At 41.1% G+C, this 17,586-nt stretch overlaps 1 long non-coding RNA gene across 1 annotated transcript; it reads right to left on the bottom strand.

Moving 5' to 3' along the window:
* Positions 1-14,837: 14,837 nt before the first annotated feature.
* LOC149982615 (uncharacterized) lies at positions 14,838-17,337 on the bottom strand. The gene is made up of 4 exons (XR_016497486.1): positions 17,235-17,337; positions 16,342-16,407; positions 15,612-15,645; positions 14,838-15,478 (listed from the first exon to the last, which is right to left on the bottom strand). It is a non-coding gene; the product is annotated as an uncharacterized LOC149982615 (long non-coding RNA).
* Positions 17,338-17,586: the final 249 nt, after the last annotated feature.

Raw genomic sequence — 17,586 nt, 5'->3', positions numbered from 1 at the left:
TTATCACAGACACAAAGATGATGTAAAACAGCTCACTGGTTCATGACTATAACAAGTAGAGTTTCTGTTCAACATTAGTTGGTCACAATCTCCTAATCAGTTATCTACTGTTGTTTGATAATTTAGTAGTAAATAGACATAACAGACTCCAACCAACCATAATCCCAAATGAGTTAGGAAATACAAGAAAGTCCTATACAATATAAATGCAATGGAATAATGGCAGTATAGTCTTGAATTTTTATACACAAACGCCACAATGATGAATACCAATTCCAATCAGTCTTTCTTGAGACCATATGTTCTGGTTTCCAGTCTTCAGAGTTTTGGTGCAGGGAATTCCTTTGCTCTGGGTTCCCAGACTGTAACTATGCAACTCTACAGGAGCTCAAAAGCATTACTCTGACACTAAAAAAACTTTTATGTTGAGAGTGACTGATACATGTAGACATCAGGTATGGTAGCATTGTAATAGCATGTCTGTGTATGATTTCTCTGTCTCTATCTTTCAAACTAACGGAGATGTATCTTTTCCTGCACCACTATGTCCAGTAATAAATTACTTTTCCCTCAGTCTCTCCTACAGCTCCTGCAATACGCTGGGTGGAATAGGGAATAACTGGCCAGCTTGCCTGCTATTCCCTCTTGTCTATCCAACTTGTACATCAGCAACCTCACCCTATTACAAGAAAATACATTTACATTCACAATGACCACAGATGAGATTTGAGAGTAATTTATGTTCACATTACTACTTGTGGTATTGCTACATGTTTTTCTGTAGAACTGGGGCGCCTGGTGGCTTGAGTGGTGAATTGTAGCCGTGGAGGAAGGGAGGGGGGGAGGGAGGAAGAGAGGGAGGGAGGGATGGAGAGAGGGAGGGAGGGATGGAGGGAGGGATGGATGGATGGAGGGAGGGAGGGATGGAGAGAGGGAGAGGTGGAGGGAGTGAGGGAGGGAGGGAGGGAGGGAGGGAGGGAGGGAGGGAGGGAGGGAGGGAGGGAGGGAGGGAGGGATGGATGGAGGGATGTTGTGGTGGCAGTGTTGTTCTTGGCTGTCTCTTCAACCCAGGGCCCGAAAAGACACACTATTCACAGAGAATCTGTCAACGACACTCTGTAGAAACAGCCACAGTCATAAAGCACAGTTTAAACTGCGGGGAGATTCTGCATATCTGGCCCAGTCCCACGTCTCATAAAAACGATACTCGTACACACAAACACACACTGACGCAATCCCTATGTGCCAACAACCGTTATGCTGTGGAGTTGAACATTATGGTCGCTCACACTTCTACACAATCCTAGAATCCCATTTCACATGCTCTCGCTCTCTCTCTCTCTCTCTCTCTCTCTCTCTCTCTCTCTCTCTCGCCCGCCCACCCGCACGCACGCACGCACGCACGCACGCACACACACACACACACACACACCTTTTGGTTTGCTTATCCCAAACACATTCACTAACAAATGTCTTTCTCTTCCCTTTATCGCATGCCTTGGGTTTGCACAGCTTCCAGAGCCATAATAACACAGCAGCACAGATGGGAGCAGAATGCAATCAGCCAGACCCCTGCTACAATATTCCTGATAGCACAGCGTGGCCATTCAATCATCTTGTTTGGACGAGTGATGATGGATCCGGTGATGTTAAACAAAACCTTTGGTTCATTTGGCTTGGCAAATGAGCTAAGATTAACAAAGATGTATGCTTCCACACTGTTCACTGTTCATCACTGAATCAATGTGTAGGATCACTGAATCAATGTGTAGGATCACTGAATCAATGTGTAGGATCACTGAATCAATGTGTAGGATCACTGAATCGTTTCATAGAAAATAGTGCAAGTGACAGTAGTTATATAGAGAATCTACATTTAGGCACAAGCTTTTTATTTGTATCTGCGGTTTTTGCAAGCAGAAACCGAGATTTGGTCCGGCAAACGGTACCGGAGCATCGAGTCATAATGTATCCCCCATTATTTCTTATGACCGAAAACAGCTAGATTCTGGACATTCTGCTTACTCCGGACCAGGCCCCAATCCCCGGGACTCAAAAGAGGAAGTGACGGCGGCGAGGCGGCATCCTGACGAGACTATGTCGGCAAACAAATAGGCCACCATTGCCCTCTGTTCTGCAAACTGGATAGGTTTCGTTCGAGACTATCATATCGACAAGACCTGAAAAACTGTAATATCCTATGTTTCTCAGAGTTGTAGCTGAACAAGGATATGAATATGCATCTCGCTGGTTTTTCTATGCATCGTCAAGACCGGACAGCAGACTCAGGTAAGACGAAGGGAGAAGGAGGGTGTATCTTTGTTGTGCAAGCTCTAATGTTATTAAGAATGTCTAGAGTTTTTGCTTATCTGAGTTAGAATACCTCATAATATTGTGTAGAGCCTACATCAACCATGTACATATCTGAAATATGGATAAAAATTTAACGTATGCTGGCACAACTGTGGTAGCAACAGCTCTTAACTTCACATGTTTTTGGAATGCCCTGCTGTTAAAACATCTTGGTCTGAAGTGGTTTCAGATTTGCCTGACATTTTTTATGCCAAATTTCTAATGTGCCCCATCCCATTTTTACTTGGTCAAAGCCCAGAAAATATACTGTCTAATGTCAGTCAAGGGAATCTGGAATTAACGTAAGCCAACTTGCTTTTCTGTGGACCACTGGCTGTAGGACTACTTAGACCTTGCCTGCTCAAGGACTTCGATCTAGGATTACATTGCCACTGGGACACTGTAGACAAGTTCTTGGACTCTGGAAATGTACACATAAAACTTTGAATCCTGTATTCCGTACTTGACTATCTGCCAATTAGAAAATTATATAAGGTGGACACCTTGTAACTATTGTATTTGACTCTTATATGATGCATTACCCTTCCCCTTCCCACGCCTTCCTGAACCCTGTTTTTTGTTCTGTATGTAATGTCATTTATGTGTTGTTTCTATGCTGAAAAACAATAAAACTGTTAATAGCAAAATAATACCTCATGATAAGCTGCAGACCACACTATTTACCAAGTGAGTTTTCATCTATATTTTTCGTAGCTGTCTATTTACCACCACAAATCAATGCTGGCACTAAGACCGCATTCAACCAGCTGTATAGGGCCATAAGTCTTAACTATTATTCTACAATATAGAAAATGGTAAAAATAAAGAAAAATCCTGGAATGAGTAGGTGTGTCCAAACGTTTCACTGGTACTGTATGTAGATAGCTACCTCAGTTACCTTGTACCCCTGCTCATCAACTCAGTACTGGTACTCCCTGTATATAGCCATCCACTGTATTTATTCCTCGTGCCACTATTTCTATTTTTATCTTTAACTCGGCATTGTTGAAAAAGACCCATAAGTAAGCATTTTACTGTTAGAATACACCTGTTGTTTACGAACCATGTGAAAATAAAATATGATTTAGATTTTGATGCATACACACTCACTCACACGCACTAGACTAACACTCTCACACAAAACCCACACACATTCCCATACACTACATGCGTACACACACACATACCGACACAACACAAACACACACACACACACACACACACATTCACTTTTACACTCATCATAAGCTGTTGCTACTCTGTTCTTTATTTTACTCTTATTAGTATCTATTCTGATGCCTAGTCACTTTACCCTGCCTTCATGTACATATCTACTTCAAATGCACATTGATTTGGTACTGGTACTCCCTGTATATAGCTCCATTCTTTTGTTTTTTATTCCTCTTGTGTTACTCTATTTATTTATTTATTATTTACTCCGCATCGTTGGGAAGGGCTCGTAAGCAAGTATTTCACGGTAGTCTACACCCTGTTGTATTCGGTGACAAATACATTTTGATTCCATTCCACCATTCCTTTATTAATTCTGACCTGAAGAGACAGACAGACCAGACCTCCAACCACAGGACATTCCCGTTGTCAATAATACACATATCATAAGCATTAATTATAGACCTCTGACATACATTCACCCAGACAAACTTGTAAACATTCCCTGTTATTAGATACAGGCACCAACCTGCAAGACACATATACACAGACATGCACGCACGCACGCACACACACACACACACACACACACACATGCACGCAAGCACGCAACCATGCAGATGGCATTTCACTCAATTATCCTGGTTTCTGTGTAATCAATATAAATGACCTCTCTGCTTCTTTATGGCTCTGCCGGGGTAATTAGCCGATGAGAAACGAGTCCTTGACGGCTCGGAGGTGTCACTATTGTTCCCTGATGAAAATGAAAAGGATGGCAGCACCACTTCTCTCTGGGGAGCAGGTCTATGACCTTTCCCTACCCTCTGCACACTAAGTAGCCTCTGCATACCCCATACCAGAGAGGAAGAGGTGAAGCAAGAGTTTACTCTGCCCCAAATTTGTCCACAAAAAAAAAGACCACGAAGTTAGGAATTTTTGTATGGAGGTCATTGAGAGAGTGTCGAATTTGGTCAACGAAAAACAGTGATGTACTGGCACATACGCACTACCCTCTGTTGCGCCTTGCAGTCGGATACCAAGCAGTTGCCATACCAAGTGGTGATGCAGACAGTCAAGATGCTCTCGATGGTGCAGCGGTATAACTTTTTGAAGCTCTCGACCCACTCCACTACAGCACCGTCGATGTGAATGGGGGCGTGTTCGGCCCGCCGTTTCCTGTAGTCCACGATAAGCTCCTTTGTCTTACTCATGTTGATGGAGAGATTATTGTCTTGGTACCACACTGCCAGGTCTCTGACCTCCTCCCTATAGGCCAGGGGTGTCGAACTCATTCCATGGAGGACCTAGTGTCCGCTAGTGCTCTCCCGCATGGTTTAGTGTTGCTTGCATCGAAGCAACCATAGAAGGCATTTAGCTGGTTTGGTAGGTTCGCGTTGCTGGGAATGTTTGACTGGGTTTCCTTTTGTAATCCATGATAGTTTACAAGAGTGTCAGAGCTGGCATAGTAGGATTCGATCTTTGTCCTGTATTAACACTCTGCCTGTTTGATGGTTTGTGGGAGGGAGTAGCGGGATTTCTTATAAGCGTCCAGATTAGTGTTCCGTTCCTTGAAAGCGGCAGCTATAACCTAGCTCAGTGTGGATGTTGCCTGTAATCCATGGCTTCTGGTTGGGATATGTACATACTGGCACCGTGGGGATGATGTCGTCAATGCACTTATTAATGATGCCAGTGACTGATGTGGTGTACTCCTCAATGCCTTAGGATGAGTCTCTGAACATATTCCCGTCTGTGCTAGTGAAACAGCCCTGTAGCTTAGCATCCGCTTCATCGGACCCCTTCTGTATTGAGCGAGTCACTGGCACTTCCTGTTGAGTTTTTGCTTGTAAGCAAGAATCAGGAAGATAGAGTTATGGTCAGATTTGCCAAATGGTGGGCGATGGAGAGCTTTATATGCGTCTCTGTGTGTGGAGTAAAGGTGATCTAGAGAGTTTTTTTCCTGTAGTTGCACAGGTAACATGCTGGTAGAAATTAGGTAAAATGGATTTCAGTTTTCCTGCATTAAAGTCCTGTGCTGAAGAAGTAGAAGTCTTCATCCAGATCTAGGTTAGTGATTGCTGTTATAATGTTCAGAAACTTTTTTCGGTCATATGTACGGAAACATTATGTACAAGAAAAGTTCCGATCTGCGCACACAAAATGGCAGAATTGGTCAGGAGCTCATAAAACAGCAGCTATGCATCCCCGCACCATCTTAGGCCTATTCTGTGTTACACTGTAAGTTATTCATCTTTTCATACAGTCTTCTCGGTTTTCATTTGAAGCATATTTTTATCCTTCGCTAGTTTGTAAAAATTGCAAAGACATTGGCAACTTCATTTTGACATTATCAGTGGTCACAGAGAAACATCTTAAACAAAATCTATGTCTAGTGGGGATCTTCTGTGTGTAAAGTGATGCGGTAAGGAGAAAGACACACTTAACTGTGATACGAGTGGTTCGTGGCAGTTGGTAAATAACGAGCTTTTACAAGTGCAACTTTAATAACGATGGTTGTGAGAAACAGCTTGAAGATTTAACAATGCTCCTACAAAGCTTCTAACTATGAACTTAACCTTAAGACACTTTTGGGAACCTGGGCCCTAGCCTGTGTGGTACAGTCTTTCATACAGTGGGTATAGAAAGTCACCAACCCTTTTCAAAATGTTCACTTTTTGTTGCCTTACAGCCTGAAATGAAAACACATTAAATCAGACTTTTTCCGGCTTTATTTACACACAGTAACCCACAATATCCAAATGAAAAAACAATTATAAAGAACTCTGAAAATGTATTACAATTAAAACAGTAAAATATCGTATTTGGATAAGAGTTAGGATAAGAGTTAGTAACCACCTTTCGCTTGAATTATAGCCTCTTTGAATACATCTCTACTAACTTTGCACACCTAAACTGTGCAATATTTGCACATTCTTCCTTGCAGAATTGTTCAAGCTCAGTCAAATTGCATGGTGACCGCTCATGGACTGCACTCTTCAAGTCATTCCACAGATTCTCGATGGGATTTAGGTCGGGGCTCTGACTAGGCCACTCAAGGACATTCACCTTCTTGTCCTTCAGCCACTGTACTGTTGCTTTGGCGGTGTGCCTTGGGTCATTGTCATGTTGAAATGTGAACCATCTTCCCATATTCAACTTCCTGGCAGAGGGCTGCAGGTTCTCCTCAAGAATCTGTTGGTATTTTGCACTGTCCATTTTCCTTTCTATCCTGACAAGTGCTCCAGTCCCTGCTGAAGAGAAACACCCCACAACAGGATGCTGCCACCGCCGTGCTTTACTGTAGGCATGGTGTTCTTTGGGTGAAACATGTATTGGCTTTTCGCCAGACATATCGCTTTGCGTTCAGGTCAACAAGTTCAATTTTGGTCACATCTGACCACAGCACCTTTTGCCACTTGGCCTTGGAATCTACAATGTGCTTTTTGGCAAAGCTCAAATGAGACTTGATGTGGCTTTTTTGAGGTATGTTTTTAAAATTTGTATTTCACCTTTATTTAACCAGGTAGGCTAGTTGAGAACACCTTTATTTAACCAGGTAGGCTAGTTGAGAACACCTTTATTTAACCAGGTAGGCTAGTTGAGAACACCTTTATTTAACCAGGTAGGCTAGTTGAGAACACCTTTATTTAACCAGGTAGGCTAGTTGAGAACACCTTTATTTAACCAGGTAGGCTAGTTGAGAACACCTTTATTTAACCAGGTAGGCTAGTTGAGAACACCTTTATTTAACCAGGTAGGCTAGTTGAGAACACCTTTATTTAACCAGGTAGGCTAGTTGAGAACACCTTTATTTAACCAGGTAGGCTAGTTGAGAACACCTTTATTTAACCAGGTAGGCTAGTTGAGAACACCTTTATTTAACCAGGTAGGCTAGTTGAGAACACCTTTATTTAACCAGGTAGGCTAGTTGAGAACACCTTTATTTAACCAGGTAGGCTAGTTGAGAACACCTTTATTTAACCAGGTAGGCTAGTTGAGAACACCTTTATTTAACCAGGTAGGCTAGTTGAGAACACCTTTATTTAACCAGGTAGGCTAGTTGAGAACACCTTTATTTAACCAGGTAGGCTAGTTGAGAACACCTTTATTTAACCAGGTAGGCTAGTTGAGAACACCTTTATTTAACCAGGTAGGCTAGTTGAGAACACCTTTATTTAACCAGGTAGGCTAGTTGAGAACACCTTTATTTAACCAGGTAGGCTAGTTGAGAACACCTTTATTTAACCAGGTAGGCTAGTTGAGAACACCTTTATTTAACCAGGTAGGCTAGTTGAGAACACCTTTATTTAACCAGGTAGGCTAGTTGAGAACACCTTTATTTAACCAGGTAGGCTAGTTGAGAACACCTTTATTTAACCAGGTAGGCTAGTTGAGAACAAGTTCTCATTTGCAACTGCGACCTGGCCAAGATAAAGCAAAGCAGTTCGACACATACAACTTCACGGAGTTACACATGGAATAAACAAACATACAATCAATAATACAGTAGAAAAATCTATGTACAGCATGTGCAAGTGAGGTAGGATAAGAGAGGTAAGGCAATAAATAGGCCATGGTGGTGAAGTAATTACAATATAGCAATTAAACACTGGAATGGTAGGATGTGCAGAAGATGAATGTGCAAGTTGAGATGCTGGGGTGCAAAGGAGCAAGATAAATAAATAAATACAGTATGGGGATGAGGTAGATTGGATGAGCTATTTACAGATGAGCTATGTACAGGTGCAGTGATCTGTGAGCTGCTCTGAAGGCTGGTGCTTAAAGCTAGTGAGGGAGGTAAGAGTCTCCAGCTTCAGAGATTTTTGACATAAAGGGACACACGCTGAAACCCAGAGAATGACTGGACATGGGAGGGCCGGATATTTGTGACAATGACCTAAAAGGGATGCAAAAGCACACCAGCACCCCATTTTATGTTTATTCTATGGCTAACCATCCTTCTGGCTACACCTCATTCCACACTTTGCCTTTTATGCCCAATGGTCCCTCAGCTTCATACACTTTGGAACCCTCCATCTTATCTATATAAACTCACCCTACCTTCACCTGTTTTCCCTATGCCACTTCCTTCACTTGTTCTTCTCCTGATTTGAAAACATCTAGACTCAGTTACCCACTTAAATGTGTTGTACTGTGTTTGCTACCTTTTCTTCACCTCTGTAATCCTATCCTATCCTTATTATGGGGTTTAGACTGAATGCAGTGGTAAATGTGCTTCTCACAATTGACAGCAGCAACATGAACCTGTTAAAATTGTCTAGAAAGTTGTTGATATAGCTGCGTATAGGCATGGCTTCCTTGTTTTAAGTCTAAGTGTGCATTTCTGTTTTGCATTCTGCTGGAGTTGACCTAGTATTTTCTATCAAACCTACCTCACGCGTCAGCTGTTTCTCCATTTGTAACTCATCCACCAAAAATAACAATATGCTGTTTTACATTTTGTGTTATTTCTGCTGGTCTAATTCCTATAATGAGAAAGCAGAAAAATCTGTGTGCTCTCTGATAGTAATAAGAGTTCATATGGTGCTCTTCAATGTCCCAGGTTTGTAGCATTGATGAATAAATCTGATGCTTATGTTATGTATGCATGGTTTACTATTTAGATTTCTTTAAAACAATGCAATTGTTGTAGTTCATGTGATTGATGGGCTACTAAGTGCATTCTTGTCAAATAAATATACCTAAATATATTTTATATACCTATATTGATATACCTAATAATATACTTAAAGCCTAGTGGTTAGAGCATTGGGCCAGTAACCGAAAGGTTGCTAGATCGAATCCCGAGCTGACAAGATACAAATCTGTCGTTCTGCCCCTGAACAAGGCAGTTCCTAGGCCGTCATTGTAAATAAGAATTTGTTCTTAACTGACTTGCCTAGTTAAATAAAGGTTGAATAAAAAAATATGAATTCATGATTATGGATACATTCTGCAATGAGTTAATCTGGCTTTGAATCTGCAGCAGAACATGCAAACAAGTTAGTTCTGAATTGCTTTAATACAGCAGTGCATTCTAACACCATGAATTGAAATAGATTTCACCTCATTCATATAGTTGGCAGTAATCGTAAGGTATTAAATATAGACCTTCTCTGGCTGAAGGAGAAAAGGATCGGGTAAAATATGGGTATGTTGCTGATATCATCTAGGTAGCTTGCTAGCTTCTTTGCAAAAAAAAAATAAACCTAAACCTAGCCTATATTCATGGAACATTCTAATTGTCATTTATTTAATTTTTTTTGGACCCCCCATTAGCCGAAGCTAATGGCGACAGCTAGTCTTCCTGGGTTCCAACACATAACGAAAAAGACATTACGTACAAAAAAAACGTTACAATTTACATACATTTAAAACATTAATATAGACATTACTGACTAATAATCATGAGCTGTCATGCTCATGGTGTCCGAATCTTCTGTGAAGCATCATTTCTACATGCATGAATAGTGTGTTTATATATACACTAGATGACTAATAGGGCGCGCTGTGTTAAAGCCACCATCAATACTTTGGAACCTATAAAAATGCATTTATTAATGTCTACATTAGGTTTTGCCACATTTATTATATTACAGACATCTTAACTTAATGCATACTTTTACATTACATTATGTGAACAAAACATAAAAAAATATATATATTAAATGTTACAACAACAAAAAATACTTACATTTTTCTTTGAAACATTTACTTGAAATACTGTTGAATTCTAATCATTCCTATAGAGCAGGTATTCCCAAACTGGGGTACGCCAAATAAAAATGTGATTCACATTTAATAAAACAAACAAAAACACATTTTCAAACAGTACATTTATATTTTCCAACGGGGCTATACATTTGGGTAAGGTTTTATTCTCGCCTAAGTAGGCTCATTTCACTGCCAAAAATAAAATTAAACCATCTAGTGTTCAGTGAAATAATAACACAATGTCAAATACAGGTAGTCTAGTCAAATAATTAACATCCAATCACATTAACCGTTACTCTCTCGCGGGAAACCTTCACTCATAAGCAGACATTTAGAAACAAAGCATGACCATTTGAAAAATAAGCCACAGGAGTTTTTGGAGCGAGAATAAAGATGACTTTCAAGTAGTAAGATATGTATAAAAGCAACAGATACCATAAGAAAGGGCTAGAAGCGTCTTATATGGTGAGCTACCAAGTGGCTAGGACAGGCAAGCACCCTACTATTGTGGAGGACTTCATTCTTCCTGCTGCCACGGATATGGCTGGGACAATACTGGGGGAAAAGGGAAAAAACTATGCCAATGTCTTCATCAAACAACAACGTTTCACAACGCATCAGTGACATGGCAGGATATGTTTTGAAACAATTACTGCGTCGCATACAAGCCAGTGAATTATATGCGTTACAACTGGATGAGTCAACAAACATGGCGGGCCTGGCACAGCTCCAGGTAAATGTTGGTTACGTTTATGGGGGGTCAATTAAGGAAGACTTCTTCTTCTGCAAACCACTGGAAACCAGGACAACATGAGAGGATATTTTTAAAGTACTGGACAGCTTTGTGACATCAAATTAACTTTGGTGGTCAAGATGTGTTGTTATCTGTGCTGATGGTGCAAAAGCCATGACAGGGAGACATAGTGGAGTGGTAACGTGCATGCAAGCAGTTGCTCCCGACGCCACTTGGGTACACTGCTGCATCCACCGAGAGGCTCTTGCTGCCAAGGGAATGCCTGACAGCTTGAAATCCTTTTTGGACACTACAGTGAAAATGGTTAACTTTGTTAAAGTAAGGCCACTGAACTCTTGTGTATTTTCTGCATTATGCAATGATATGGGCAACGACCATATAACGCTTTTACAACATACAGAAGTGCGCTGGTTATCAAGGGGCAAAGTATTGACACATTTTGTTTTTAAATTGAGAGACAAGTTTAGTTTTCTTTACTGACCATAATTTTCACTTGTCTGACCGCTTGCATGTTGATGAGTTTCTCACACGACTGGCCTATCTGGGTGATGTTTTTTCTTGCCTGAATGATCTGAATCTAGGATTACAGGGACCCTGCGTAACGATATTCAATGTGAGGAACACATTTGAGGCTATGATTAAGAAGTTGGAGCTCTTCTCTGTCTGCATTAACAAGGACAACACGCAGGTCTTTCCATCATTATGATTTTTTGTGTACAAATGAACTCAAGCTTACGGACAATGTCAAATAGCAAAGCACCTGAGTGAGCTTGGTGCGCAATTACGCAGGTACTTTCCTGAAACGGATGACACAAACAACTGGATTCGTTATACCTTTCATGCCCTGCCTCCAGCTCACTCACCGATATCTCAACAAGAGAACCTCATCAAATTGCAACAAGCGGTTCTGTGAAAATTGAATTTAATCAGAACCCACTGCCAGATTTCTGGATTGGGTTTCTTGCCTTGGCATGTTGCGCTGTTAAGACACTGATGTCCTTTGCAAACACATAACTACGTGAGAGTGGATACAGGTACAGACTGTGTGTGGAAAATTATTTAAGACTAAGACTCTCTCCAATATAACCCAACATTGCAGAGTTATGTGCATCCTTTCAAGCACACTCTTCTCATTAACCTGTGGTGAGTTACTCATAATTTTTTATGAACAAATAAGGTTTTATATGTAAGATGGTTAAATAAAGAGCAAAATTATTCATTATTATTATTAATATTTGTGCCCTGGTCCTATAAGAGCTCTTTGTCACTTCCCACAAGCCAGGTTGTGACAAAAACTCACACTCATTCTTATGTTTAGTAAATGTATTGTATAGTTGGTGTGTGTGTGTGTGTGTGTGGCAGGCTTACAATGATGGCAAAAAACAAAATTTGAGAGTGCACTGCCCCTGGTGCTAGAGGGAGTACGCTGCCCCTGGTGCTAGAGGGAGTACGCAGCTGGAGGTTGAATGTTTGAAGGGCTACGGGACTATAACAAGGAACCACTGGTATAGAGGACTGCTTCTGATGAGGAGTGCCAAAATGGCTGAACGGTAGCTTCAAAGTCTATCAATTGCCATTACATAGCATCAGCATTCCAGGGTGAGGGTTAATATAGCCTGTCGACTCACTAAATTCTTCCACTGCTATGTCTGAAACTGCCATCATTGAGTATGTTTACATGCACACTAATAATTAGATATTAAACTGATTATGGCAGTAGGCATATTATGCAATAGTCATGTAAACGCCTTACTCTGCTTAATCGGCGTAAGGCCAAAATCTAAGTAAGCATATGGCAATTAAAACACCTGGTTTTCTGAGCAATCTTTCTAATTATTAAGACATGTTAACACCTTAAATCGGCATTCCAGCTGTGTATTTAATGAGAGCATGTGCTAGCACCAGCCAAGCGAGCCTCCATCTTTAGCGTGGTTGGGAAGCGTTGGGAACAACAATGTATGCTTCTTAGAAATAGTTTTCACATACAAACGTTATATGTCCGAACTCAGAATCAAATATGCTTTCGCTGTGGTAAAACGTTTATTTTGATTGGCGATGTTCTGCATTTATCAGAGTGCCATCAGTTAGCCTAATTTCAGATGTGTCCATGTAAACAGGATTAGTTCCAATTTGCAAAGTATGTAAATGTTTTAGCGAGATATTAATTTGACTATCCACAATAATCGCATTATTGTGTGCATGTAACCACACTTATTGAAGTTGTTTGTGGTGATGAGGGGCCTTGTACAAAACAAAGTACTCAGTGATTGGATGGTCTCTAACCAATCAGAGTATCAAAGCCAATGCCGAATTTTCAAACCTCCACTTTAAACATGTGTGTTTTGGCCCAACCCATCGGTTTCTGGACCATCAGACGGTCTGAAACGTGTTGGCATTCGGTGAAGGGTCGGGGAGGTACTCAGATCCACAGTCACTGTGGAGAAGAAACTAACATCTGTGGGTGTGGTATAGCGTTTAGCCAGAGCAATTAGTCTGGGTAGCCAGGCAAGGGTTTTAGTACATCATTCATCACTATTCTGACATGTGCACTGTAGTTCCTTTGTTTCCCAAAAGGTGGCGTTATAATTCCTCTCAACTGCAACATATGCATCCTCAAATCAAATCTGTCACATCCGTTGAATGCTATATATACACAATACAATTAATTAAAATGGCTAACAGCTACTACACCATGTAATAGAAAATATTGGGGTCACCTCTAGCCAGAGACAGTAAGGATGTGTCCATTTATGGAAACAGATAAATTAAGTCTTTACTGTTGCCTGGGCGATGAGACAAAGGAAATGGAGGATAGAAAGGCCACAGTGGGGTCCCTGGGTGGTTCTGATTGGTGGCTCAATCAGACTTCAGTACAATAATCTCTGGGACACACAGGGATAGGAAGAGGAATGTCATCATCAGATGAGGAAGTGATGGTGCAAATGTGACGGCAGATAACTCTTATCGCAGTACTCAGTTTGGTTAAGTGTCCCTCATCCTGCAGATGCAATTCATTAGCAACAAACATAACAAGGGAAAACCTATAGTTAGGTAATGTCCATCACCTCAACATCAACTACAGCTAGAATTTTCTTTAACATACAGTATGAAACAATAACGGAAGTTTCCAGGACTTTCTAACTGTGATATTTAAGGGAAAGGTGGTGGTGTGGTTACAACCAGTAATACTACTTTACAGGAACAATACATAAATGAATTCATCATTTTAATTCTGCAAAAGTCTATCAGTAACCATTATGAGACGTGCGGGCCGAGGGTTGGCGATGAAGATTAATGCACAGAGTGGAAGAGGCAGACATCTGCAGCCTGTAAAATGCCTCTCAGATGGGAGCCTCCATCAGCATGGCACTCAGAGAGTCTGCCAAGTATAGAGCAACGCCACCTAGCTAACAGTGGAGCCTCATTAACAGCTACACTGGGAATGCTCCCCTTTGTTCTCTTCTCTTTTCAATACAATAAAACTAAATGTAATAGCTTAATATAATGTTGGAGAGAAATGAAATCATTTTTGAAATAGCCAACAGAACAATTAGGGCTTTTCAGGGATAAAAAGAACGGGAAGCATTAGAAATGTATGTGCTTAAGATTGTCAGCCTGACAAACCACCCAGTCAGCACTTGACCATGTTGTTCGCTAATATCCAAATCACATTACTATCAAATACACATGTTTAAATACCAGTATTACAGAAGTATAAGAAATGTAATACAATTTTAACAAGTTTGAGTAAGTATTAGATTGTCGTAAATAAGTGCAATTACCTGAGACAGTGTGTTTTGTTAGAGGAACATCATCTCCCCTGTAAACGTGAAAATAAAGGGGGAGGGCAACAGTGCAGATCATTTTAATGTTGTCGACATCCGGGAAGCACAGTACTCAGTGAAAACAGAACCATGGTGTTTGACTGAGGAGGAGAAAGAGCGTCAGGGGCCTTACACAGAGGATGGCTATGGAAGACAGAAGAGGACATATCACTCTCAATGGCTGACATCTAAATGCTTAGAAAAATGGGCTTCCTCCCTTACCCTAAACAACCTTACATTGAGGAGCTATTGTATCGTCTAGGGGTGGAGACTAGTAGGACGGTTGATTTATATTGGCCTGGGAACAAATCCAGTCACAGAAACCTAAAATGATGTAACAGAGTATTTAACTAGTTAACTCTGTGGTAGGTAGCCAACAAATTGTTTCCTGTCTTCCTATATCTTGGCTACCCCATAGTGTGATGGGGTAGCCGTGGACAGTATCCAGGTATGAGTGTCCAGCCATGTCTTCTACCATTGTCCTATATTCTAGATGGAAAAGTTGATTTGGTCAGAGAGTCAGAGGGCACTGTTGTGATGAGAATACAGAGACCCCTGCTTTGGGGTGAGGAGAGTTCTCTGCCTACACCCATCCACAATCTCACCCACTGCCAGGAACAGGCCCTCCATGTTCTCCAGCAAGGCCCACCGCCCTACATTTTACCTGCAGGAGGACACAACGAGAGCTTAAACACACATTAGGACCTCAATGGAAACAAACAGTATTACAAATGTCTCATTCTGTGGCTTACAGCACAGTCCAACCTGTACGACAACTAAATAAAGTGCAGTCTTACCAAATAGACAGTTTAGCACTGACATCAGCATCAACTGGGGACGCAAAGAACAAAACCTATCAGTGTATTGTGGGAAAAACAACACTACCTAGGCAATGTTGTCACTGTGTTTTGTTAGCAAAACACCATCAGCCTACCTCATTTTCATGTGAACTGCCAATTACATAAAAGTAGAGGTCAATGTTGCATTTGTAGACAATGGTAAGACCTTCTAGGAGTGCTATCTCAGCTGGATAAAGAAGGAGTGTTAAGTCTATGATACATAATCTTCATTAAACCAGTTATATACAGGAGCCTTAATGCAATTTAACACAGATCAGCACTTAAAGCTATTGGTAAGAGATGAAATAGCAAAATCTGGTGCCTGTGCACATAATGTAACCTGATGTGCATATGATTCATTAGTTTTAAAACATCGGTCTGTGCGGTGTCTTGTTGAAGATGTTGTTCTCAAATTCTTTCTGCTCTTTAACAGTTGGATGTATTCTATCATTGTACTGTTGGGCAGAAGTCAAATGGAGATCACATAACAGTGTCACAAAATAGGTCAACGTTGGAGCATACAGAATTTGTTTTACCCTGGCAGTCTTCTGAATGTAAAATGACACAAACCTGTTTAGGCTGCATTGTATATACTCATTACTCTATTCTATGTTAATATTGACATGCTGCATGCATAGCACACTACCAGTGGGAGCAGGTAGTTCATTCATTGCTGTTTATTAGGTACCATGGCATAGTCTTTTCCCCTTCATTGTCTAGGATGAGGACAGCTTTCAGTGTACAGAGTGGGTTCCTGATGAAGAGAATATTGACTTTTGTTCAGTGAGCATGTCAAACAACTTGAACAGCAAGAGTTGACTGATCTGTGATAGTGCCAATCTGACATCATCACACCCCAGGTAGTTGCCAGAAGATACCGAGCCTACCTTTGCTCGTTTACACTGAGCTGCACTGGGGTCGGAATGCAAACATGGTTACATTAAGACACCGTGGAGCCTGAGCGAGATATAGGTTGGAAAACGTACCTTAATACAGGGATGGGATATGCCACTGTGCTCCAAATTTGATCTTTAACTACACTGCTTCATCGAGAAAATTGAAATGCTGCTCGTTTTCCTGGAAAAATGCCCTTTGTGTCCTCATGCTAGCTAGCAGTAGCCACCGCAGCCATTTTGGAATCGTAATGTCAGCCAATCAGCTTCATTGTTCATTCCATAATGGCTGCTGTGGCTACTGCTAGCTAGCATGAGGATGAAAAGGGCAGTTTCCGGTAAAACTCAGTATTTCAATCTTCTCAATGGAGCAGTGTGGATTATGGTCAAATTTGGAGTACAGTGGCATATCCCATCTCTGCATTGAGGTGTGTTTTCCAACCAATATCTGACGCTGGATCCATGGTGTCTTAATGTAACATTGATTGCATTCCGACCCCAGTGCAGCTCAGTGTAAACAAGAGTAACCGTAGGGTCAGCATCTTCTGGCAAACCAGCTAGCTACCCATTCTGTCAACTAGCTAGCTAAACTGTGTTGGGCTAACAATGGCAACAACCCAATACACCAACATCATAGTGAAACATTCAAAGAACAAATATAAACATAAGTAGCAAGAACTGCATGTACCCGATGCAGTGGATTCAGGGACAAAATTCACTGTGAACACAGAAATGCGTTCAGATGGCATTGTTTGCCATCCTCTTCAGTTAAATCAGGCCGCTCCTCAAAGGGAATTTACAGAATAACAAAATTATATAATTGAATTTCTATGGTCGCCACCTACAGCCCAGGATGTCTATGCCACAAGATAGAAATGAATTAATAATGTGCTCCTGAAATGTTGTAATGCCCCTGCTACAAATGTATCATTAAAAGACACCAAGGGACGACGGAACGACCAGTCGTTTTAGTAGGCTAGACTATAGAAATCTTTCATGAGTGGCTTTATTACTTATCTAGAGACGTGTGTGTGTGCCAA

This window comes from Oncorhynchus mykiss, chromosome 7, assembly GCF_057628025.1.
Source record: "Oncorhynchus mykiss isolate SJ-2025 chromosome 7, ASM5762802v1, whole genome shotgun sequence".
Taxonomy (NCBI): domain Eukaryota; kingdom Metazoa; phylum Chordata; class Actinopteri; order Salmoniformes; family Salmonidae; genus Oncorhynchus; species Oncorhynchus mykiss.
This window is presented reverse-complemented; position numbering and strand designations above follow the sequence as displayed.